This window comes from Eriocheir sinensis, chromosome 26 (genome assembly GCF_024679095.1).
Source record: "Eriocheir sinensis breed Jianghai 21 chromosome 26, ASM2467909v1, whole genome shotgun sequence".
NCBI lineage: Eukaryota > Metazoa > Arthropoda > Malacostraca > Decapoda > Varunidae > Eriocheir > Eriocheir sinensis.
Genome location: NC_066534.1, coordinates 2,515,190 through 2,543,153, shown reverse-complemented (window position 1 = coordinate 2,543,153; position 27,964 = coordinate 2,515,190).

Genomic DNA, 27,964 nt, shown 5'->3' with positions numbered 1-27,964 from the left:
ATTGAAATTACTGTAAAATAAATCATACATAGGCATACTAAATAAAATCACATAAAAACTATCTCCTACAGTAACTTCATACAGGAAGGAATCATTGTATTAAGGGGAGCGTCTGGGGGGGTATTTTTGATGAATATTTTTAATTCCTCGAAATTCACTTTATGGGCTCATCATACCAGGGATACAATGGGGTGTCACGTGGCGAGGTTAGTTTTTTAAAATTTAAATCCTCGCGCGGTCTGGCGGCCCTTTAAATATCTTGTAGTGTTGCCATACAGAGCGCTTTACGCGCCAAAATATGCATACATGAATCAGTGCTTTTATGTCCGTAATTTTTGCAGGCTACTACAGGGTAAAGTTTATCACTCAGCTTGCTACCCTGGAACATAATATTGGGTACGAGAAGAGCAGCCTCCTAACCAAACTCTTCGGGACAAACCCAGACATCGAAAAGGGTTTGAAACGCCAAACAAAGGAGCTGCAAAGGCACCAAAGACCCAGGGCCATGAAGAGACTGAAGACAACACCAAGTGCAGACTATCAGCCTGGTCAGTTCTAGTCCCAAAACCTGGCTACAATGAGGAAGGTGGCGTCTTCTGATACCCTTGGCTTCGACCAAGTAATACCTCCGACAAGGAGGGGGGACCAGGTGCCAAAATATGGGACACAACAACTGTAAATGCAATGCTAATTTGCACTAAGATGTTGTGGTTACACAGGGTTAGAGTTACATTGACATTCATTACCAATACATTGTCATCGGAGAGCAGAATCGATGGGCGATCGATAAATTTAGTTTTCCTTCGTTTTCTCAAAACAGGGTCACACGCGCATTTATTTGATATTTCTAAGTTATTTATGGACCTAGCACAAACATAAAGATAGCGTTGGAAAGAGAAAAAAATTAGCTATAAATGCTAGTGATCAGAATCTGGATAAACATCATCAAAATTTTTATATAAATTTTCTAAGTTTAAACTTTGAAGAAACAAAAAAAAATGGAAAAGTAATCTCTAGGAATACACTTATTTTGTATGCCCGTTCCAGTGGTGTTTTTATTTTTGAGCTATCTAAACTCTAAATATGCTTTTTTTAAATTTCAAAATTTTAAAATTTTTGAAAAAAAATTCATAAAATTTTTGAAAAAAAATTCATAATTTTTTTTTTTCAACAAATCTTCACCAAAACTGTACATGATGTTCCTACTCAAGGTACACATCACCTGTGAGAAAATGGTGATCCTCTGATAATATCTTAGAACATGGCAGACGCTCCCCTTAAGGAATAAGTTTTGTATCTGTGGCTTGGAGGGACGGGTATGTACGCCCGGCTGAATAGCGGGTGGCGGAGAGCGTTCTCCGTCTTCCGCTGTTCCGCCGAGCGTACATACTCGTCCCTTCAAGCCACAGATACAAAACTCCTTAATAAAATGATTCCTACTTGTATGAAGTTACTGTAGAAGATACTTTTTTTATGTGATTATATTTAGTATGCCTATGTGAATGAGCTCTGTAGGAAATAATGACGGAAAGTGTGTATTTGTTTATAGGTACTTTCGCCTTCAATGCTGTTGCTGAAGGGCCCGTTCTCCCTTGAAAACCGGCAGTATTATTATTTCATTTCTTACGTTATGTCATTGATTCTTAAAGTAGAGTGCCGTCATTCAATTAAATTACGAATACTTTTTAATCATGAAACTAGCTAAATTATCTCAACCATATATATTTGGTACGTGTCATTGATACAATACATGATATCATGAACAGCCAATCAGGTGAAAGGGGGGAGGAACTTAGCCAGTATGGGGGAGGGGCTTCTCGGTGCAAATTAGCCAGGTTAATTTGAATACTTTTTTTTTTTTTTTTTTTTTTTTTAGTGGTCACTTACGGTTGTTTTTAAGGCAGTGATTCTGGTATTCATTTGTTCCGTAAGAATGTCCATTGCCGTTCTTGGGAGCCAACAAGCACGTTCACTGTACTGGGATCCATATTTTCATATATTTGATATTTATTTTGCTATTTCTCCACCACTGACAAACTTCACGTAGTATTCTTGTGAAATCCTTGTATGATGCAGAGTTGGTGAAGCTATGCTGTAGAATACAGCTAGTTGGGATAGCTAGGACACCTGCAGGATATAGTGAAACAGGAGTCAGGCACTAATACGTGTGGCCTCTGTGCACTCCATCGATTATTTTGAATAGGTAAGTAAGTTCCCTGTGTGTGTGTGTGTGTGTGTGTGTGTGTGTGTGTGTGTGTGTGTACTGGTGTGCGTGCATGTGTGTGTGTGTTTGTGTGTGTGTGTGTGTGTGTGTGTGTGTGTGTGTGCACTGGCGTACATGCATGTGTGTGTGTGTGTGTGTGGGTGTGGATGCATTTTTTGGGGTTGATTCGAAATGCACAGGTTAATGAATATTCAAGTGGGGACAGTGACTAGAACAAAGGTAGAACTATTGAGTGTTTATAACTAACTGTTGAAGGATTCCCAAGAACTCAGCCAGAAGGCAGTGATGGATAGGCGGCAAATAGAGGAGAGAATTTTACACCTCTCTCATCTTAAAGTCTATGCGCCAAGCATCTCAAACCAAAGGATTATAATTATTATATACAGGGTTGACATACGCTGATTGCTGTAATTACAACAGACAGTGAAACATCTTTTCCGTTGAACCATGTAGCATATACACCATTTTTATTTAAAGCAAAGAAGCAGCTCAAGGGGGAAAAAAAAGGAAAAAAGGCCACTAAACTCTGCTAAAAAAAAGAAGAAAAAAAAGAGTTTAGAAGAGTGGCCAAAAGAGATGTCAATTTTGGCAGGAAAGGTGTCCCGATACTCTCCTCTTGAAAGACTCCAAATTATAGGCAGGAGGAAATTCAGATGAAGGAAGATTGTTCCAGAGTTTACCAGTGTAAAGGATGAAAGCGTGGAAATATTGGTTAACTTTTGCATAAAGGATTTGGATAGCAAAGGGATGAGCTTGAGTTGAAAGTCGTGTGCAGCGGGGCCGCGGTAGGGGGGGGAGGGGGGGCATGCAGTTAGCTAGGCTGGAGCTGCCCTATGTAGGCCATTAGGCTTCTTGCAGTCTCCCTATGTTTTATGTTATGTTCTTAATTAGCAAGTACGGAAGAGCGGTCAGCGTATAAAAATATCAATAGAAGATAGAGAGGCATTATGGCAGGGGAATTTATGAGGTAAAAGATTGTCAGTATGAGGAGAGGAGTTGATGAGACGAAGAGCCTTAGGCTCTACTCTGTCCAAGATAGCTGCATGTGTGTGTGAAGCTCCCCCACACATGAAATGCATTTTCCAAGGCCCCTGTATTATTATCTTTTTTTTCTTCTTTACATATGGCCTATAGCGCCGGTAGGCTATTCCTTACGGGCTTGATGGTCGACCTGAGCACGTCATGGCGCTGGCAATTGTTTATAGTGGCGCTATTATTCTTGGCTCATGCTGTCCCCCGGAGCTAATTATTGATTTCACTTGCACAGCTTCTTCTAGAGTCTGGGCTGATGGGTGGTCTTCAGGACAGCATGTGGGTAGGCTTAGGCCACTCGGAGGTGACTGAAAAATCCCAGGTGGTAGCGGCGGATTCGAACCCGCATCATCCACAACGCGGCGAATGCGGGGACGGCACGCTAACCACTCAGCCACCGCCTCCCCTGTATATGAATAACATCTGGGAGAGGAAAAATAACTGTCGGAGACGATGTGCTTTCGAGATGTCTATGGCAACACTAAAATTTTCACCGAAACGGCTAAGAGAGGATGACCAGGAGTCAGCTAGGAAAGCAAGACCACCAGTAGGACGCCCTTTGCGGAACCCATACTGGCAATCAGATAAAAGGTTAGAGGTGGATAGATGAGTTTGAATCTTCCGGTCAATTAATGATTCAAAAGCTTTAGAAAGACACGAAAGTAGAGCTATTGGACGTTGGTTTGAGGGATTGGAATGGTCACCCTTCTTAGGCAGAGGCTGTACTTTCACCAGGAAGGAAAGATTAATGTTGAAAGGCAGAGACGAAATATTATGACCAGGCTGGGTGTCAGGACGGAGGAGCACTCCATCAGGCCCACAAGCCTTCTGAGGATTGAGGCCAGAGAGGGCATAGAAAACATAATTCTTACGAATCTTAATAACAGGCATAATGGAGTCAGAGGGGGTATGAATAGGAGGCATATTCCCTGACTTCTCCAGAGTGGAGTTTTTAGAGAAAGTTTGAGCGAAGAGTTCAGCCTTAGAGATAGTTATCACGGTGATGCTGCCATCAGGATAAAGGAGAGGTGGAAAAGATGAAGAAATTAAATTGTTCGAGATGTTTTTGGCTAGGTGTCAGAAGTCCCTGGAAGAATAAAAAAACAAGGTTTTGACATTAACTATGGATGGAAGAGTTGTTGTTGAGTCGAAGAATAGATTTGGCACTATTCCGGGCAGAAAATGTAAAGATCATGGTTAGCAGCAGTCCAAAGGCTCTGGTTCCTTTTGTGAGCTGCCTCTCTATCTTTGATAGCACAAGAACAAGCGTGATTGAACCAAGGCCTTTTAGCATGAGTGGTAGAGAAAGTACGTGTAATGTGTGGCTCCGTTCCATATGCATTTTGGGTAAAAAAAATATTCCGAGGTAAGGTTTAGCAGTGGCGAGTCAAATCAATATTTAAAACTCCCTAACTATACTTGTTCATATGCGTAGCATCCGAGTTGCAGAACTAAACTGTATCAAAAACTCGCATGTCTGCAAGTGACTCTTCATAATTATATAGTATTGTTAATCAAAACACCTGTTATGATCTATTTGGGGAGGATCTATTGTGGAGGCGGTGACCGAGTGGTTAGCATGAAGACGTGGTGAGCCCGAGGACCTAGCGTAGACTAGGTTCGAGTCCCACCGAAACACGCTGATTTTTCAAGTCACCGCCGTGGCGGAAGATTACCCACATGCTGTCTGGATCTTCAATCAACCTTAACATTAGCGACTTCGGTCAAGAGGAGCACCGGGCCAAGCAAGAGTCACACATCACAGCAGCTACTACTAAATAAATTAGCCTGCGCCACTAGCGGGGTGGGGCGGTCCATAAGATCCCTCAAGAAAGCCTACCAGTGTCGTGTTCTCCCACACCCTCCTAACCCTAAGGGTCCTCCTCCAAACTGCGCATGCTCAGAAGCGAAAGTAAACAAACAAAGGCTTGCTGATAAACAGAGCTGTTCTCGCGGACCCTCCGACAACATGGCCTCAGACATGCGAGAGAGGATGTTTACTTTTAAAAGGAATTAGTCCCTCTGAAGCAATTAATACTAAATAATCGGTATCCACCAGACATGACCGGCAACGAAAGGAGAACTCTGAGGAGACAGAGGCAACATCATATGATAAAAGGTGAGTGTATTTCTAGTCTGTAAAAGTCTTACATGCAATAAATTTTGGGTTGTTGAAAAAGCCAGTTAGCCTGAATAACACCCGTGGAAAGTGACTGCCACAAGCTGCACAATGCAGTGACTTATGTTCAGTGGTTCCAGGGCGTAAGCCGTAAGGTCAGGTCAAGTGCTTGGCAGTGTTACACAGATTATGACACCCTGGCTAGTGAAACTGAAGAATGTAGGAAATCTGAACAGGCACAGAAGACCACAGACCACTGAAATATCCCATGCAAACACTAATATGGGGCCGATACCAGTGTAATAGATGTATATATATAGATATATATATATATATATATATATATATATATATATATATATATATATATATATATATATATATATATATATATATATATATATATATATATATATATATATATATATATATATGGGGTGTGTGCTCAGCGCATCACAGAGGTGATTGTCTCTGGAATGGAGGCATACATTCCTCGTTCTTTCTCTACTCCTCACGCTAAAAAGCCTTGGTTTAATCACACTTGTTCTCGTGCTGTCAATGATAGAGAGGTAGCTCACAAAAGGTACCAGAGCCTTCAAACTAATGCTAATTATGAACTTTACATTTCTGCCCGAAATCGTGCCAAATCTATTCTCCGACTAACCAAAAACTCTTTCATTAATAGAAAATGCCAAAACCTTGCTTTCTCTAACTCTTCCCGTGACTTCTGGCATCTAGCCAAAAACATTTCCTCCAACTTCACTTCTTCATCTTTCCCTCCACTCCTTAGTCCTGACGGCAACACTGCCGTCTCATCTATCTCTAAGGGTGAACTCTTCTCTCAAACTTTTTCTAAAAACTCCACTCTGGACGATTCTGGGCATATTCCTCCTACTCATCCCCCCTCTGACTCCTTTATGCCTGTTATAAAGATTCTTCATAATGATGTTTTCTATGCCCTCTCTGGCCTCAATCCTCAGAAGGCTTATGGACCTGATGGAGTGCCACCTATTGTCCTTAAAAACTGTGCCTCCGTGCTGTCACCCTGCCTGGTCAAACTCTTTCGCCTCTGCCAGTCAACATCTACCTTTCCTTCTTGCTGGAAGTATGCCTTCATACAGCCTGTGCCTAAGAAGGGTGACCGCTCCAATCCCTCAAACTACAGTCCTATAGCTTTACTTTCTTGTCTATCTAAAGCTTTTGAATCAATCCTTAACCGGAAGATTCAAAAGCACCTTTCCACTTCTGACCTTCTATCTGATCGCCAGTATGGGTTCCGCAAGGGGCGTTCTACTGGTGATCTCCTAGCCTTCTTAACTGACTCTTGGTCATCCTCTCTAACACGTTTCGGTGAAACTTTTGCTATTGCGCTGGACATATCAAAAGCTTTTGATAGGGTCTGGCACAAATCTTTGCTTTCCAAACAACCCTCCTACGGTTTCTATCCTTCTCTCTGTACCTTTATCTCTAGTTTCCTTTCTGGCCGTTCTATTTCTGCCGTGGTAGACGGTCACTGTTCTTCCCCTAAATCTATTAACAGTGGTGTCCCACAGGGTTCTGTCCTATCTCCCACTCTTTTTCTGTTGTTCATTGATGATCTTCTTTCCAAAACGAACTGTCCTATCCATTCCTACGCCGATGATTCCACTCTGCATTACTCAACTTCTTTTAATAGAAGACCCACCCTACAGGAACTTAACGACTCAAGGCTGGAGGCTGCAGAACGCTTAGCCTCAGACCTTACTATTATTTCCGATTGGGGCAAGAAGAACCTGGTGTCCTTCAACGCCTCAAAAACACAGTTTCTCCACCTATCCACTCGACACAATCTTCCAAACAACTATCCCCTATTCTTTGACAACACCCAGCTATCATCTTCCTCAACACTAAACATCCTCGGTCTATCCTTAACTCAAAATCTCAACTGGAAACTTCATATCTCATCTCTTACTAAATCAGCTTCCTCGAGGCTGGGCGTTCTGTACCGTCTCCGCCAGTTCTTCTCCCCTGCACAATTGGAGTATGCATCTCATGTCTGGGGGGGCTCCACTCACACAGCTCTTCTGGACAGAGTGGAGGCTAAGGCTCTTCGTCTCATCAGCTCTCCTCCTCATACTGATAGTCTTCTACCTCTTAAATTCCGCCGCAATGTTGCCTCTCTTTCTATCTTCTATCGATATTTCCACGCTGACTGCTCTTCTGAACTTGGCAACTGCATGCCTCCCCCCCTCCCGCTGCACACGACTTTCTACTCATGCTCATCCCTATACTGTCCAAACCCCTTTTGCAAGAGTTAACCAGCATCTTTACTCTTTCATCCCTCACGCTGGTAAACTCTGGAAGAATCTTCCTTCATCTGTGTTTCCTCCTGCCTACGACTTGAACTCTTTCAAGAGGAGGGTATCAGGACACCTCTCCTCCCGTATTTGATCATGCTCTCGGCCACCTCTTTTGTTTCTTTTTTAGGAGCAGCGAGTAGCGGGCTTTTTTTTTATTATTGTTTTCTTTTTTGTGTGCCCTTGAGCTGCCTCCTTTGTTGTAAAAAAAAATATATATATATATATATATATATATATATATATATATATATATATATATATATATATATATATATATATATATATATATATATATATATATATATATATATATCGGCATATGTATATGAATGTATGACTGTATATGTTGCGACACCCGGTCGGTGTCGCACAACAGGATGTTTAACACCACGTCGTGCTTTTGGCCATGAGAAGCGGTGATGAGCTGACGCTAGATCAGCAAGGATCAGCAAATGATGACTTTCATCAGTAAGCATCAACCGGAAGCCACACCCTTCCGGGACGAATCAAGATGCAGTAAAAAGGGCGAGCAACGCGGAGAAGAGGAGAGGTGTGGGCAGCGGGTGGCGAGCGGCGCTCAGCCGCCCCACGCACAGTGGTGTGGCTGGCTCTCGTTTGGTGCAACTCGCTCACGTAAACTGTAAACTTTTGTGTAATACTGTTAATATAGTTAAAATACATTCACACCTTTTAATGTCCCTGTGAGAGAGAGAACTAAAGTGAACTTATAACGGCTACCGCTCGGCCACACCTCACTTAAGTAAAGGCTATTGTGTTATCTCACCTACTACAATCAACTTGTGAAGCAAGCTACGGTAACACCGGCCCTGTGACGAGTGAGATAACAGTTCACGCCTTAAACGTAACATTTCACAAAAAACACGTATAAAGTAACACTTAAAAACGGGTAACATAAGTGGTGGCAACGATTTACGGACCTCTCCGAAGTGTTAAATAGGTGTTGTATCTCTCTCTCAAACATAAATTCAGTTACAGTGTGTGGGGGCAGTGAACGGTATCAGACACAGCAAGCATATGCTGACTAAAGCGCGCGGCCTTTCCTGCCCCGGTGAGTCGAGTCAGCACACAGCCGCACCAAAGTGCAAGTCCCCGCCCCGCCCCGCAACTCCACACATCCCATATTCTCCACTGGGGGTCTCGTTACCTTTTTACCGTTCGAGACATCCCCTCGTGTACCTACGACCCAGCCTGTCGTAGGTGCGCAATTTTCTTCGCCAGACAACTCTGACCTTTAAGAGTGACTGTGGTGGGCGTATATACTCTGCCCGCCGCCCATCCCACCACCGCTACCAGACGACGGACGGCAGACCCTGCCACCCCGGGGATCCTGTCCTTGTCACAGGCGGGGCGAAGGACGCGAGCGTGCTGAGTAGTGGGGTATCGAGTTGCTGTCTTCGAGGTTTTTAACATATTTTAGCTGACACTACATTGATACGGTTTCAGTAATTACACCACTTGTAACATTATTTCAGGTGAATTACTATTATTATTTACGTGTTTATACGTGTGGGGCCGTATCTAATTTATTATTCAGCTGTTGATTTTTTTTCTGGCGTGTGGATGTTTAATATTTTTCTTGAGTAACATTGTTACGCATTTTATGTATAGTCATTCATTTTATTTTCTCCTTTCTTTTGTGTATTTTACTGCACAGTGGAGAACTTTTGTCTTGCCAAGCCTCACTCATTATTATTTTTCCTTTTTCATGCATTTTAGAAGCATCGGGGAGGAGTGAACACATGCTTAGCGGTGAATAATTATTACTTTAATCATTTTTGCAGCGATTTTTTTTTCTTTTACCATTTTACTCCTCATTTCACTAGTAACTCTTTTAATGGCAGAGAAACCTGACCCGAAGTTACAAGCTCCCACCGAGGACTATGAGGAGTGGGTAAAGAGAAATGACACTGACGTCAGGGATAACGGTAACTGTCATGTAAGGAGTGAGCACTCTTCAAAGGGTGCTTTCTCCTTCTACGCTGCATGAGCAACCAAGAGGTATTTACTTACCTTACTAATCCGACGATGGCTTCTGCCCCTAAACACCCGCTAAGAGCAACAGCAGTTAGGCATTTCGCAGGTAGTAAGGGAGGCAGATTATTCGGCCAGGGACGTCTTGTTTCAAAGTGAGATTGTCATGAACATTTCATTCGTGTCAGATCCAGGAGATGAAATATCTCTCAGCCGCTCGAAGGTCAATCCCGGGAACGGGAATAGCGGCCCTCATAAACAGGAGCGCGTTCACAGAACGAAAGGATTATGATGTGTTTCGGTCACTTTTTTTGAAACATTTGGGAAAATGGGCAACACAGCCTCGTAAAAGGTGTAAATTTTGCTGTGGACACTGTGCAAACGAGTGGCCTTTTTAACAGGCCAGTGGACGTGTATCGGCTGTCTACTGATTTGATCTCGTGTTTAAAACAAGGAAACTGGACAGATGGAGAAACCATTTCTGTAGCTAATGCTAGATTATTACTAGAGTTCCTTGTGTACATGACTGTCCTTAAAGTTCCTCTTCGAAGGAGTGCAGTATCCCTTGACTACAGCCGCACTGACACTGACAAAGACTAGCGCCGGCTTGAGGTTCAACCTGACGCTACTTTGTCTATCTTTCCACCAAACGACTATAACCTGCATCTTCACATTTACTAATTTATGTTTGGTTCCTGAGCTTTTGCCTGCATCTTTTTCATGCGAGAGGGGAGTGCTTGAGTAATACTTTTCACTCTAACCCACTATTTTCTTTTATTGCTGAGTTGATGCAAGGCAGTCAGTCTCCTTAGTTGTTTGGGACCGTAATAATTGAGGGTGTAGACTAACATAGGGATAGGTACTTTTTAACCTTGAACCTCATGGGCTTCTGCTTGAAACATTCATTTTTCTCTGCAAGGACAGACTTAACTACACTTGAGCAGATGCTGTCCTTAACTTTTATTGTAACCAGCATGTGAATATCTGTCAGCTTTGGAAGTAAGCAGACAAGTCTTACTTACCCTTTGCTTGACATACCACTGTTACCCGTTACGGGAATTATTTTTGGCGTCACAGATGTCAGTCATCCACGTTCGTTACGATCGAGGGATAGGTGGAAATTTGTCTTTTTAATTTGATGTTTATTAATGCTGGAGTTATACTATATTTCAGTGAGATTTGTTACAACAGTGATTTCACAACTTGGTAACAGGATTTTCTTTTATAGTACTGTAGACCTGAAAAACGGAGTATTAGGAGTTAGTGGTGCTGACAGCCGATGCTTCTTAGGCTCTCCAGACTGTCCTTGTTATCACACTGTAACTATTAGGGGACTCTACGGATAACATTACCTCTTTTCACACAACTTTATCTATTGTTGTATACCCCGCCCGTCTCGAAGGCGTGCCGAGGGTAACGACACTGGCAATTAATTGTCACGCAACGGATGAGTGTTTCTCTGCGACAGATTTGTGTCAAGGTGTGACTCGAAGGTTCAGTGTGTAGCAGATCTTCTTCAAGGATTTTTCCTTTTTCTTTTTACTATTCCAAATAGCTCCATTACCAAGCATCCTAGTGACAGTTTAGTCAGTTTAATTTTTCTAGAATGTATCATGTAAATAATTTTTCGAGCTATTATTTTGTTTTCTCGGAATATAACTCAGCTTCCACGTCCATGACTCTAGCTCTGTTTACCTCAACCTGTATGTACATTACCCATTTCTTGTTACTTCCATGATTCTTATCATTGGCATTTCCCTATGTTGTATCGTTAGGCGGGCTCTGACTTGTATGATAATCTTTAACGCAACTGTAACAAGACCACGCTTAGCTAGTACACTTTGGGCGACTGTAACATGGGTAGGTACAGAAATTTGTAAAGGTGGGGTGAGTCGCGGGGTCGCGACTTTTAGGGGATCGAGCGATGGAAAAAAAAAAAATATATATATATATATATATATATATATATATATATATATATATATATATATATATATATATATATATATATATATATATCGTCATATGTATATGAATGTACGACTGTATATGTTGCGACACCCGGTCGGTGTCGCACAACAGGATGTTTAACAACACGTCGTGCCTTTGGCCATGAGAAGCGGTGATGAGCAAGGATCAGCCACACCCTTCCGGGACGAATCAAAATGCAGTAAAAAGGGCGAGCAACGCGGAGAGGAGGAGACAGTGGGCAGCGGGTGGCGAGCGGTGTTCAGCCGCCCCGCGCTCAGTGGTGTGGCTGGCTCTCGTTTGGTGCGACTCGCTCACGTAAACTGTAAACTTTTGTGTAATACTGGTAGTATAGCTAAACTACATTCACACCTTTTAATGTCCCTGTGAGAGAGAGAACTAAAGTGAACTAAAGTGAACTTATAACGGCTACCGCTCCGCCGCACCTCACTTAAGTAAAGGCTATTGTGTTATCTCACCTACTACAATCAACTTGTCAAGCAGGCCAATGTAACACCGGCCCTGTGACGAGTGAGATAACAAAAAACAAGTTAAAAGTAACACTTAAAAACAGGTAACACAAGATAGTGGTATAAGTATACTGCCAAGAGGAAGGACACTTGGGGCCAGGCATGAGGGAGAATACATATACTAAAACACACACCCGAGCACACCCTCAGCCTAGTGGACACATAGGAGAACCAAGCCACACAAGTTCCCAAAAGCCAGAACAACACTAGATTATTCACCTTTCCACGCAAACCTAGTGAACATAGTTATCATCATATTTACGTATGTGAGTTCTTAGTATAATAATATAGGCACGGGTTTTGTATTGGTAGGTAGAAAAAAACACGCCTTTTTTTCCTAGACACACCTTTTTTCCCTAGGGATTTGACCTGACTGCGACTTGACAGCAGCTACTGGTTTGTTATTGTTTTTGTTTCGTCTTAGTAGGTAGAAAATAGCGCGCCCTTTTTCCTAGATACACATTTTTCCCCAGAGATTTGACCTGACGACTTCACCGCAGCTGCGGACTTTGTTATTGTCTTGTCGCGCCAAAAAAAAATTTAATTTGAAATTCAACTTTTTAAATTTGAAATTTAACTTTTTTAATTTGAAATTCAACTTTTTTAATTTGAATTTCAACTTTTTAAATTTGAAATTCAACTTTTATAACACGTTCAGTGCGGATGGCAGCGCCATCCTCTCCACCGCGGAAACAAAAACTTTCGGTACTCCAGTGTGGCGCGAGCTATTGGCGTGAGAGAAGGTATGTATTGCTTTAGAGGTCTGCCAAGTCCATTGGGAACATAAAACTGTATGGACACCGGTGGGTTCTATCGCACTAGAAACAAAATTCAAACTTCTACTGCGGTGCGATCCACCGGTGGACATACACTTCATGCGACCACGGATGGGTCGCATCGCATTTCGAACAAAATAAATGTTTTGTTTGCTATATGACTCACTGATTGGCAAACTGTATTTTATATCATTATTATTCATATTATTATTTATATCATTGCATTCCCTTTTACATATTCCAGAGTATAAAATATGGATAGACGGATGTTCTACGGCCACTCAGCATCATCTACAGAGAATGACAATGACCCCGATGATGATGCAGGTTTGGATGATTCATCTGATTCAACCTACAGGACAGAAATGATATCAGTAATGAAAACAGCAATGTGGCTTCAAAGAAAGAAAAAAGGTGTCCACTTTCTGTCAGGTGTGTGTGGGCAACCCAAACATGTGTGTCCCATGTTTTGCCACCAAGCATGCTTGAAATGGAACTGGCGTTGTATAGCTTATAAATTATTTACCTACGGATTATGAATTATGAAAAAAAAACATTTTATATTTGATCTGAAAGGCACATAGGCAGCTAGGTTCATATGAGCAGGGAAGAGCCTAGTTAGTTCAATATTCACATTCGGTTTGTTTGTATTTTAAGGTATATTATTGTTCAATTACTTACTTCAGGAAATATTACAAAGAATGCTGATTTAATTGTCAAACATATCTAATTCACCAATATGAATTATAATGAATAATACTTAACTTTTACTTTACATTGATAAATAAATGGTATTGAAATTTGGGTCAAATTTCTGTAACTTGAATTGTGAATAAAATCATAAAATTTATGAAACTCTTTATTTTCACACCTTAATAATGTGTTTGTTGTACTAGTATTTGGGTATTATACAAATTTCATTCATATTATTTAAAACAAAAATATATATGAAAATCATGCTATGACCCACCGGTGGGTCGTATCGCAGGAATGGATAGTATACCACGACCCACCGGTGGGTCATATCGCACTGAACGTATTAATTTGAATTTCAACTTTTTAAATTTGAAATTCAACTTTTTTTAATTTGAAATTCAACTTTTTAAATTTGAAACTCAACTTTTTTAATTTGAAATTCAACTTTTTTAATTTGAATTTCAACTTTTTATTTGAATTTCAACTTTTTTTATTTCAAATTCAACTTTTTTAATTTGATGGTGAAAAGGTGTAGTTAACGAAGTAAATGTTGGTCCAATTTTTAGTTCTAGCGATCACTGAATGATCACATTCAGCATCAATATGAAAAAAAGTAAAGTAACTCCTAGTAAAGAAAAGGTGCCTGATTATCAGAGAGCGAATTTCGTAAGACTCCGATCAATTCTAAATAATTCTGATTGGACTGAAATCTCGGCGGAAACAGATATTGATAAATCTTGGGGGCCTTCACCACAATATTGAACAATGCCATAAGCATATGCGTACCCTATCGTACCAGACCTTCAGCTTTTAAGAAGAAACCCAAATGGTGGAATAACGAAATTCAAAATAGCCCATCTCTTAAACAACGCGTATACAGTTGACACATATCAACTCAGATTGAGTCTGACAAACTAGAGTTGGACAGAATTCGCCGCGAAACCAAGAAATTAATAAAACGAAGCAAGAATTTTTTTTTGAAGAATATATAGCGGAAACGAGTAAATCTAATCCTAAAGAATCTTTTAGCTATGTAAATAATAAAAAGTCACTCACTTGTGGTATCGGACCGCTTGCTAATGATAATGGTAACCACACGAACGATGAAAATGAAATGGCTACAATCCTAAATAACTTTTTCGCATCCGTATTTACCGACGAAGATCGTTTATCACCTCAACCGCCGGAGGTTAGAAGGACCGAAAAGATGTTAAGTGGCGTGCTCATCGTAGAAAGTGACATTTTACGCATAATTGAAAAGATAAAAGTAAGCAAAACTCCTGGCCCAGACAAAATTACCCATAGGGCCTTAAAAGAAATCAAACATCAAATTTGTAAACCGCTCTCCATCATATTCAATAAATCTTTAACAGCTGGAAAAGTTCCGTCGGATTGGAAACTTGCAAATGTCACACCAATTTTCAAAAAGGGGGACAAGTCTCATCCATGAAACTATTGACCAATTAGCCTGACATCGATTGTTTATAAGTTAATGGAAACTATCATTCGCGACAATATGGTGAAATTCTTCGAAGAAAATAATATAATAAATAATTCGCAACATGGCTTCCGTAGTAAACGTTCGTGTTTAACTAGCTTACTTGATTTTTTTCATTATATTTTTGAGGTGTTTGATGAAAGTAGATCAGTAGATATCATATATCTGGATTTTCAAAAGGCATTTGATAAGGTCCCCCACCAACGATTGTTCAGCAAACTACTGACGCACGGTATCTCGGGTAACGTTCACAATTGGCTTGTGGACTGGCTCTCTGAGCGGAAACAGAGAGTAGTTCTAAACGGTGTTACATCTAGCTGGCTCGATGTCAGAAGCGGCGTACCTCAAGGATCAGTGCTTGGCCCCATGCTCTTCTTAATTTATGTTAATGATATCGATGATGGGCTCACTTGCAAAGTATCAAAATTTGCTTAAGACACAAAAATTGCTAGTAAAGTAACTGCGACACTCGACGAAGAAGCTTTACAATCAGATCTAGATCGACTTGCACGTTGGGCCAATCAATGGCAAATGAAATTCAACGTTAACAAATGTAAAGTGTTGCACATCGGAAAAAAATAACAATCGCGTTCGGTACGTAATGAATGGCCAACAACTTTCTGCAGTAAGTAAAGGAAAGGATCCTGGAATCACTATATCAAGCGATTTAAAGCCCGGTCAGCATTGTTCAGAGGTAGTTAAAACTGCAAACAAATTGGTTAGCTTCACCGGACGAGTCTTTAATAATAAATCGGAAAAAGTAATATTAAAACTGTACAATTCGTTGGTTCGACCCCGTTTCGAGTACTGTGTACAGTTTTGGTCTCCCTATTACAGAAAAGACATAGAAAAGTTGGAACGGGTTCAACGAAGAGTAACAAAGATGATTCCTATGTTGAAAAATTTATCATATGAACAAAGGCTTAAAGAAGTAAATTTATTCAGCCTGTCAAAACGAAGAATGCGAGGCGATCTAATAGAAGTGTTTAAAATGTTTAAAGGATTCAGTGATATTAATGCGGAAGATTAATTTACAATTTATCGATCAAATAGAACAAGAAGAAATAACAATTTGAAGATAAGTGGTAAAAGATTCTCGTCGCACGAAGCTAAACACTTCTTCAATCGAGTTGTTAATGTTTGGAACTCTCTACCCTGTGATATCGTTGATAGTACAACAGTTACGGCCTTCAAGAATAGATTAGACAAGTATTTTGAATCCAACCAGCAACTAAGATATTACTCATTGTCGTAATAACGTTAAGTTCTTTCGAATACTGGTGTCCTTGTTCGCTTTTATCGCCCGGTTAGTGGTAGCAGTAATGGTAGTTCTTTCCTCTTTCCTACATAATTTCCATGCAGTTTTTCCATGCTGCATGGTTCTTTTTCCTTTCCTGCCAGCTTTGGCTGGGGGGATCGGGGGTGGGGAGGAGCCTTCGCCTTTGCTGTCCTTCATCTTCCACCTTTAATTAGATAGTTAGTGTAGCTTGTCATAAACAGCCTCGTAAGGACCAGCAGGTCTGCTGTTGTTTGTTCTTCCTTTGTGTCCTTCTCCTCGTCCTCCGCCTCCTCGTCCGTTCCTCCTTCCCCCCCTCAGCCTCCCCCCCCCTCACCCTCCTTTTCTCTTCATCCCCCTTCCTCTTCCTTCTCCCCCTCCTCCTCCTCCTTCTCCACATCTCTTCCTCTTCCGTCTCCTCCTCCTCTTCTCCACCTTCCACCTTTTCCACAATTTCTCCTCGTTCTTCACAGCAGGTCCCTCCCTACCCTTCCCGCTCACCCCTCACCCCTTCACCCCCCCCTCCTTCTGGTCCCTCTCCTGACCGCCGGGTGCTGGTCGTTGGTGATAGTCAGGTGCGCTATGTTGACAGGTATTTTTGCTCCAAGGATAAGAACAGGACGAGGGCGTGTTTCCCAGGGGCAGGGGCGGGCTATATATCAGACAGGAATGAGGCGTGTATGGCAAGCGAGGGATCGAACCCCATTGTCTTCCTCAGCTGTGGCGGAAACGATGTTTCCCGTGTGCCAAGCGAGGACCTTCTTCGGCGTTTTAGGGAATTGTTAGGTAGAATACAGGACGCTGGTGGGTCGCCAGTAGTCCTGCCGAGGAGGGGCGTTGGCGATGGATGGCTGTCCAGGGCGATAGCAGTGTACAGCAGACTTGCTGAATACTGCGAGCACAATGGGTGGCTGTTCTTCGAAAATTGGGACCTCTTCTTTGGCAACGACGCCCTCTACGCCCGTGACGGGATACTCTTGACGTTCAAGGATGTTGAGGCTCTCTCAGACTCCCTTGAGCGAGCACTTAGTACCCTGAGGAATTTTTTAGTATAGATGAGGGGGGAAGGAGCATTGAGAGAGGACATCTAGCTCATAATACAACCAGGCAGCTTAGAAGTAACTATAGGGGAGTAACAGAGGGCGGACTAAGACTCTTCTATACTAACAGCAGGAGCCTGAGAAACAAGATAGACATATTAAGGGGTGAAGCTTGTGTTGAAATTTTTGACTTAACAGCGATCACTGAGACATGGATAGACAATGCCAATAGAAATTTTAGATCGGAATTTGAAATAACGGGTTATCAGATGTTTCACAAAGACAGAAGGGGAAGAAAGGGGGATGGAGTTGTGCTATATGTTATAGGCTCACTTAAATGTTCAGTTAACAATTCAGTCAAAACTAACATGGATTCAGAATCAGTATGGGTGGACGTTTACAAAGGGAAAGAAAAACTAACTCTAGGAGTTATGTACAGGCCACCCAACCTTAACAGGCAGGACACGAGTATACTACTACAGGAGATTGGCAGGGCAAGTAGGAGTAAAAATGTCTGCGTAATGGAGGACTTTAATTATAGGGATATAGACTGGGAAGACCTGGTGGGTGACCTGGAAACCGAGGATGAAGTTATACAAAATAATCTCCTTCAGCAGGTAGTTACTGAGCCTACCAGAGGAGATAACATATTAGACTTAGTCCTAACTAATAATGGAAACTTGGTACGTGAGTTGAAGATGGGCGGAGAGTTAGGAAATAGTGACCACAGAACGGTTCGTTTTAGTTTAGACTGGGCGGTAACCCGCGAACCAAACCCAGTGTTAGTGCCAGATTTTAGAAGAGCAAATTACGAGAGGCTTCGAAGACATCTTATAATAATTTACTTAGAGTAATAGTAGAGGGGCAAGGACACCATATACCCCAGCGAATACTTAAAAAAGAAAACAATGACCCTAAGAGGATGATTCGTGGACTAAAACACGAGATAGGGTTAAATAATGGAATTTATCAGAATATATAAAATGGTGAAACACATCTCAGGGGCCGGTATGTCGAGCTGTCGAAGAGGGGAGTAGTAATGGAAGTAATGGTAGAGGACATCTAGCTCATAATATAACCAGGCAGCTTAGAAGTAATTATTGGGGAGCAACAGAGGACGGGCTAAGAATCTTCTATACTAACAGCAGGAGACTCAGAAACAAGATAGACTTACTAATGGGTGAAGCTTGTTCAGAAAATTTTGACATAATAGCGATCACTGAGACATGGACAGACACTGCCAATATAAATTTTAGATCGGAATTTGAAATAACGGGTTATCAGATGTTTCACAAAGACAGAAGGGGCAGAAAGGGAGGTGGAGTTGCGCTATATGTTAAAGACTCACTTAAATGTTTAGTTAACAATTCAGTCAAAACTAATATGGATTCAGAATCAGTTTGGGTGGACGTTTGCAAAGGGAAAGAAAAACTAACTCTAGGAGTTCTGTACAGGCCACCCAACCTAAACAGGCAGTACACGAGTGTATTACTACAGGAGATTGGCAGGGCGAGTAGGAGTAGACATGTCTGCGTAATGGGGGACTTTAATTATAGGAATATAGACTGGGAAGACCTAGTGGGTGACCTGGAAGCCGAGGATTTTCTTGAAGTTATACAAGATAATTTCCTTAAGCAGAGCCTACCAGAGGAGATAACATATTAGACTTAGTCCTAACTAATAATGGGAACTTGCTACGTGAGTTGGAGGTTGGCGGAGAGTTAGGAAATAGTGACCACAGAACGGTTCGTTTTAGCTTAGACTGAGCGGTAACCCGCGAACCAAACCCAGTGTTAGTGCCAGATTTTAGAAGAGCAAATTACGAGGGGCTTCGAAGACATCTTGAAGGGGTAAACTGGGATAATTTGGGGATTCATGAGGGCCAGAACCGCGGATTGGAGAGCCAGGAGAACCAGGTAGAGATATCTTACAATAATTTAGTTAATAATAGTAGAAGAGCAAAGACAGCATATACCACAGCGAACACTTAGAAAAGAAAACAATGACCCTAAGTGGATGACTCGTGGACTAAAACACGAGATAGGGTTAAAGAAGGGAATTTATCAGAAAATAAAGAATGGTGAAACACATCTCAGGGGCGGGTATGTCGAACTATCTAGATTAGTGAAGAAAAACACCAAGATAGCAAAAAGGAACTATGAGATCAAAGTAGCAAATGAGGCGAAAAGTAATCCTAAGGGCTTCTTTCAGATGTATAGAACAAAAACACGGGAGAAAATTGGACCGCTGAAAACAAACACAGGGGAGCTAGTAGAAAATTACGAAAATATGAGCACATTGTTGAACGACTACTTCCTTTCAGTATTCACACAAGAGGATCGAATGACTATTCCGGAAAGGGTTCAGGTGTACGAGGGCGGGGATGGCGATAAGTTGAGGGATATAATCATTACCAAGCAATTAGTTCAGGATGAGATAGATAAGCTTAAGGAGAACAAGTCGCCAGGTCCTGACGGGATATTTCCGAGGGTATTAAAGGAATTAGGTAATGTACTCAGTGACCCACTAACCGACATCTTTAAGATGTCGGTAAATACTGGTTATGTGCCCAGCCTATGGAAAGTAGCTAATGTGACGCCGATTTTCAAAAAGGGGGACAGGTCAGCTGCTTCAAACTATCGCCCAATTAGCTTAACATCGGTTATAGGCAAGATGCTGGAGTCCATAATAGCCAGGAACATTCGGGAGCATCTAGAGAAACATAGCTTAATTCACGACTCGCAACATGGGTTCACGAAAGGTAGGTCATGCCTCACCAATCTCTTGTCCTTTTACAATAAAGTATTTGAGGCGGTAGACAGAGATGAAAATTATGATGTAATCTATCTTGATTTTAGTAAAGCGTTTGACAAAGTTCCTCACCAACGACTGTTGCTTAAATTACAGGCTCACGGAGTAGAGGGTAAAGTTTTGAACTGGGTCAAGGCGTAGCTTAGCAATAAGAAGCAAAGAGTGCAAATCAATGGTAAAAGATCTGACTGGGGATGTGTTACGAGTGGAGTCCCACGAGGTTCGGTATTAGGTCCACTTTTGTTTATTATTTATATCAATGACTTATATACAGGAATTAGTAGTGATGTCAGTAAGTTTGCAGATGATACCAAGATCGGTTGAGTAATTGAGTCGGATCAGGACGCTAGTATTCTCCAAGGTGAACTCAACAGATTGTATGACTGGGCGGATAAATGACAGATTGCTTAAATGACACTCTCAAGAGCAGGTCTGGGTGCGAGAGGAATTTAGGGGTTTTAGTGAGCTCTGATCTCCGTCCAAGGGCACAATGCTTTCAAGCTAGAAATCGAGCAAATAGGGTACTGGGATTTATTTAAAGGAGCGTAAGCAACAGAAGCGCCCAAGTCTTCCTCAAACTATATTTAGCATTAGTTAGACCTCATCTTGACTATGCGGTTCAGTTCTGGTCACTTTACTACAGAATAGATATAAAAATGTTAGAATCGGTGCAGAGGAGGATGACTAAGATGATTCAGGGGTTAAGAAACTTGATATACGAAGAAAGACTCACAGTTCAAATTGCATTCTCTAGAAAGGCGAAGGGTGCGTGGAGACTTGATCGAGGTTTATAAATGGATGAAGGGCGTTAATAAGGGGGATATTCATAAGGTTTTGTTGGTAAGAGAACCGTGTAGGACACGAAGTAATGGATTTAAATTGGATAAATTCCGATTCAACAGGGACATAGGCAAAAATTGGTTTACTAACAGAGTGGTGGATGAGTGGAATAGGCATAGCAGTCATGTGGTGAGTGCCAATACAACTGTCACATTCAAAAATAGATTAGATAAATTCATGGACAGCGATATTAGGTGGGGTTAGATACACGGGAGCTTAGTTTCAAAGGAGCTGCCTTGTACAGGCCCACCAGCCTCTTGCAGGCTCCTACGTTCTTATGTTCTTATGTTAACAGAGAGGCAGAGGTGCTCAGCCACCAAGGGCAGCACCTCACTCCCAACAAACGGCCTTTTGAAGAACCTGTAATTACCAAAAAAAGAACACCTGTAAATTTGGCAAAAATGGAATCAAGTGTCCTTGTGAACACCCAAAAGCATGCCCAAAGCTTCTCACACATGTCTTAGACAAACAGATACACGGTGCAGACAGGGAAGGCATTGTAAAGACTTTCACCCAATCTGATAGATTTTGGTGTGCTTTGAATTAATACAACTGTTTCTTGGCAATATCACATTTAATTTTATTGAAATAATAGGCTTGGTGGTGCCTCGCCTCAACTGTTACGTAATATCCTACAACTGCCACGCAAAATCCCCTCACTCTCACAAAACAATGTAATGACCAAACAGTTAAGGGTATTTTAAAATTAAATCAAACCTGACTTAACTAATCTCCTAACTGGAAGCTTTGCACCCTAGACCCCCTTGAACATTAAAAATTCGATATTACGGTTATTTCTAAATTTGTCAACCCAGTTCAACTATCAAAATGCTGAGAATGGTGAGATCTACACGATGAAATAGGTTAGGTTCGATTATTTCAAGGATGCTGTAAAGCAAATATAATACCATTACTTTTGCGCGTGGTGAACTTATCCTTTTGTTACAGAGAACAAGATATCGCACCAGGAAAGACAAATGGGTTCAAATTCCCACAACACCTGGATAAGTGATGGAGATCCTGCAGTTTTACCATGTGACAAGTGGCAGTCATGTTGGTATAGTTACTACCAAACGCAGGATTTCTACCCAATACTACTGGCTTGGTATGTCAATGGACGTCACTGCATATGTAAGTAAATAACACCCTCAGGCAAAAGGAGTCTTGTAATTTTATTTGTGGATATATTACTTGCATTTTATTAAAGTCTACAAAAAGTGAAGGTTCAGGCCTTAGGTTAAGAATATACAAATTTTACACTCAGAATATACAACATTATTAGTGTAGGATACATATTATAATGCTGAAATGCATATTGCACTACCTATTTGTCATTAGCAATGCTAATATCCACTGATACAGTATATAATAATTTTGTCAGCTTACTGTTTAAAATCAGCGACACGACACATGTAATGATAGTGTCACTTCCATTTCAATAGTTGATATTAGCAACATATCTTCATAATAATTATGCCACTGCTATAATCCTTTACAGAATCACGATACAGCAAAATAACCCTGCCTACCTTTTAAGTTTATTAATATCTTTCCTTCTCATTTTTCAGATATCAACTTGTCCAACATGCCAGTCATTTGAAGTTGTAAAGACACAAGCTCCCACACTTAAACAAATTAAGGTGTCTCAACCCATGGAAGTCATGGGCATGGATCTAATTGGTAAGTATTTTTGTGTATCAATCTCCTCTCCAGTAATGAATAATGTTAATGCTCTCAAATTAAAACACACACATATTTATACATGTGTGCAGTGTCTGTCATAATGTTATGTGAAGACTGAAGATTCAAACATTTTTTATCAATACAGTGAAGCTGACACTAATTGGCAAACTATAGTGGTGTAGCATATGCATTGTCCATTGTGTATGTTCCAACTATCCTCACATTATGGATTACTATGTTATAATTCAATTTGCAGTCATTTCTTGAGCAATAGGTTAAGGCTAGATCTAGTGGAATAAATAAATAAATAAATAAATAAATAAATAAATATATATATATATATATATATATATATATATATATATATATATATATATATATATATATATATATATATATATATATGTGTGTGTGTGTGTGTGTGTGTGTGTGTGTGTGTGTGTGTGTGTGTGTGGTTGTTGTATACAGGGCTTCAGTTAGACTGGTATGATCCTTTCTTTAAATCTGAATGAATCAAGTTTTTCATGTGATTAATGCACACTGTTTTGCACTGGCCACTTCCTCCTTCAGTCCATTACACCTTTCTCTACTCTCTTTAGAGAGCATGCTGAACTAGTCTCTGGTAGTGATGAGACAGTAGGGAAACGTTTAGTGAGGACAGAGGAAGGGTCTTTGGAGGGCTTCAGCACCCTCCTCGCTTCCCATATATACCTCACCGAGAGTGACTTGCGCCCGTTCGGTAGGTGTCTTCTTACCTACTCCAGCGTGGGGAGTTTGTTTACTAAAATGACCTCACGAGATCACGTGATCAAAAACACTCTATTACGAATCGGTACGAATTTTACAGACTTCACTACGCATAAAGCTGGCGTCACACTGGACCCAAATCTGGCGAGCACGAGCTCTTGCTGGCAGCTTTTGCTCGCGAGAAAGTCACTGTTGTCGTCACACTGACGAGCGACGAGGGGCGAGCGACAAGCAACATTGTAAACAAAGCCTCAACCATGGCGCCTACTACACCTACGCTTCGCATTACGGCTAAGTGTGCAGCTGTGACGGCATTACTTGCCGTTATTCAACGAGCTCAGAAGAAGAAAAGACGAGTCTGGGTTCGGTCGTGGCTGAAGAGAAGGGAGGGAGACCCATGGTGTGTACAACATCATAACATCATAACTTTCTTCAGCGTAGACTTAAATAAATGTGGATGGCTGTGGTACCACAACTCGGGATGGTCCCTGACTCTAAATATTAAAGAATGCATAATACCGGAGGACCAATGAACTCTAGAACTAGGAGCGAAGGTGGTCATGGCGAGTGTTTACTTCAGCTGGGCGGTCTTGGTCTTGGTCAGAGATCCAGAAATCAAAATAAAAACCAACACTAGTTTTCACAATATTATAAATTATTACAAACACCATCAAACATCAAACGAGTATGTGAATAAGTTCTCTAATATCATGGGTATACGGATCCAATACACTAGACAATATATATTATTCACATATCGTTGCACCAAAGAGCTCCTTTGACTGCCTGCTCGCGGCTCGCCGAGCTGCTCCCCGTCCAAGCGGCGAGCTAAACGCAGGAGCAAAAGCTCGCGAGCGAGCCATCCCGCGAGCAAAAGCTGCCAGCAAAAGCTCGTGCTCGCCATATTTGGTCCAGTGTGACGCCGGCTTAACGAGGAACACAGCGACAACTGTGCCGAGTATCTACTCGGTGCCATGCGTCTTTGCATTCGTCGATGAGTGATAGCCTCTAAAGTTAGGGACGAGTGTGACACGACTTTTAGATGCGCACGCTAGTCGTAAATTGGCCATAGCGACTCGTAGTGAATCGCAATTATTATTGTCGAGGTAATGAAAGTCCATTGGCTTCTCACATGAAAGTGATTGACAGCTTATATTGCATGCCAGCAATAAAGGAAAATTGTGTTTACCTGCTTGCCATGATTCGGAAGGCGTGCCCCACCACACGCAGTGCATTGGATAGTTGGTAGTTTTTTTTTTTTTTTTTTTTTTTTTTTTTTACGTTGTTGCCTATTGCGCCGGTAGGCATCTTCCCGGTGGGGCCTGATGGTCGGCCCAAGGCTTCTTCCAGGTGGGGCCTGATGGTCGGCCCAGCCCGAAGATGCACTCTGGTTTTGACATAGTTCGGTGTCGGAATGGCTTCATCATCGCCTCCCTGAGTGGGAATGCATCATTTCCTATAAGGAAGTAAAGTATAGACCAGATAGATGCTCAGATGGAGGCAGGTTGATGGCGTTATTCTTTGACGTTATTCATTCACTTGAGTGTAGTTGCAGCGAATAATCACCATGATAGGAACACACAGTGGCACCAGTATCGCAGTATATGAACTTGCTTTTCATTACGGGAACCAATCCTATCCAGCACCTTCTTGAACATGTGAGGATCCATGCCTACAAAATTTCTGAAACCATTGACGTCCTCCACGCGTAATTCATTCACCGCTCAGAACGTACTCCACATGGTTCTTTTCTTGCGCCGTTACCTCTGCTTCTCCTCCAGCTACACTGCACATATTGCAACCTCAGTATTGGCAGAAACACTTGCCAATTCCAATTGGAACTTCAGAAACTTCTTTTTTCCGGGACTGGATGGCCATGGTTTAATACACGGGAGCCCCGGGTAATGCCTTGAGGTTCGTTCCTGACTACAATCGCGGATGGACCTTTTATGTACCTAGCCGGGGCACTTGATCAGCAGGTTTCTAATCACCACTTGTAAAGATGTCGTACACACACTTCGCACACTCTTGGCGGTCGTAGCACTGTCGTATCAACTCGTGTAACGGGCGTAATAATTTGGGCAACAGGCGTGTCCATTCGTAAACTGTTTTTGATCCTTGCTGTAGCTACTCTTTGTGACTCGTTCTGCCAACGTACTAACTCGTACCTGTACATACTAACTTACGGCGCTCGTAGGACGTTCTTGCAACACTCATCGCCGAATACACTCGTGACCATTTTGGCACGACTTAGTTATGAGTTGTACTCGGCTGGACTCGGCGCCACTCGCGAATGGGTGAACCGGGCATCTCACGGTATCATACTGTTCCGTGTGCCAGGCACAAGCACTGATTGCTGCTCGTGCGGATTCACAGCCTACTGCTGAGCCTGGTAAGTCAACAACCGACCGTATCCTAGTACACGGATTCTCAACCTTTCCTCCATCATTTACCCCCCCCCTGGGCCTGACCTATTTGACCATTTACCTCTCACTCCCATACAGAAATGCATAGCCATTATTAAGTCACAAAAAAATAAGATAAAACACATTTAATATTTAGGCTTTGCACAAAATATAGTAATATACTTTGAAAAAAAGAAAAATTATACAGTCCATTCATATCACCAAAAAAAAAAAAAAAAAAAAAAAAAGAGAGCGAGAAAGGAGTATTGAGTCTATTTTTTATATTAATTTGTAAGCAATTACTGCAATTATTTACCCCGTGGCATGTCATTTTTTACTCCAGGGGGGGGAGGTAAATTTACCCCTGGTTGAGAATCACTGTCCAGGACCTAGTGCTTCACGTGCTGGTGGGACATAGGCTTGAGTTATATGAGCAGATGCTCGCATTTTCTATCAGTCTCAAGAGGGCTTCTGATTCGGAGCCTCGTCAGTCACTTGGGATCTTCAGAAACTCTGCTAGATTCCTGCAAGGCTAGTTGGTCTATTGACAGGTGTGTACTTTATCACCTTTCTCACCATATGCTAGGTAGATGTATGAACATCAGTCATCTGACATCACTCCCCACGATGTCTCCATCTTGCACGGTCTTCATATATTTGTCCTTCCTATACTTGTTCCATCTCAAGACCTCTCTTCTGCAATCCGTCCCTCACTCCTTTCATGCATCTCTTCCTCGGCCTGCCAACAGGTCTTCTTCCTCGTGATTGCCGCTCCAGATATCTTCTTAGTTTTCGGTCTTCCTCCATTCTTTTAACCTTTAACGTGTCCGTACCATCTCAGTTTGAATCTTTCGACTTCTTCCAGCAGTGGCGTAACCCCACGTTCCTCTCTTACCTTATCATTCTTCATCCTGTCTATTCTAGTTACCCCTCTTATTAGTTTCAGCACACTCATTTCAGCAGATTGGACTATAGGTTATTCCACCAAGATAGAATAAGCAGGAAGCGGGGTGGGGTCGCACTCTTCGTCAGGGACAATCTTAAGTGTGTCATTAACAACTCAATCAAGGTAGATAGCAATACAGAATCCCTCTGGGTAGAAACAATAGGTAGGAAGGAGAAGCTTGTCATAGGAGTACTTTATAGACCGCCCAACCTTAACAGGGATAGTAGCCAACCCCTTTTACAGGAAATTAGTAGGGCGTCAAGATATAGGAATGAGTGCATAATTGGGGATTTTAATTATACGAACAAAGAGCGGGATACTTTATCAGGAGACTAGGAGGCGCAGGATTTATTAGATGTGATACAGGATTTTTTTTTTTTTTTTTACAACAGAGGAGGCAGCTCAAGGGCACACAAAAAAAGGAAACAATAATAAAAAAAAAAGCCCGCTACTCGCTGCTCCTAAAAAAGAAACAAAAGAGGTGGCCGAAAGCATGATCAAATACGGGAGGAGAGGTGTCCTTATACCCTCCTCTTGAAAGAGTTCAAGTCGTAGGCAGGAGGAAATACAAATGAAGGAAGATTGTTCCAGAGTTTACCAGCGTGAGGGATGAAAGAGTGAAGATGCTGGTTAACTCTTGCATAAGGGGTTTGGACAGTATAGGGATGAGCATGAGTAGAAAGTCGAGTGCAGCGGGGCCGCGGGAGGGGTGGAGGCATGCAGTTAGCAAGTTCAGAAGAGCAGTCAGCGTGGAAATATCGATAGAAGATAGAAAGAGAGGCAACATTGCGGCGGAATTTAAGAGGTAGAAGACTATCAGTATGAGGAGGAGAGCTGATGAGACGAAGAGCCTTAGCCTCCACTCTGTCCAGAAGAGCTGTGTGAGTGGAGCCCCCCCACACATGAGATGCATACTCCATACGAGGGCGGACAAGGCCCCTGTATATAGACAGCAACTGTGCAGGGGAGAAGAACTGGCGGAGACGGTACAGAACGCCCAGCCTCGAGGAAGCTGATTTAGTAAGAGATGAGATATGAATTT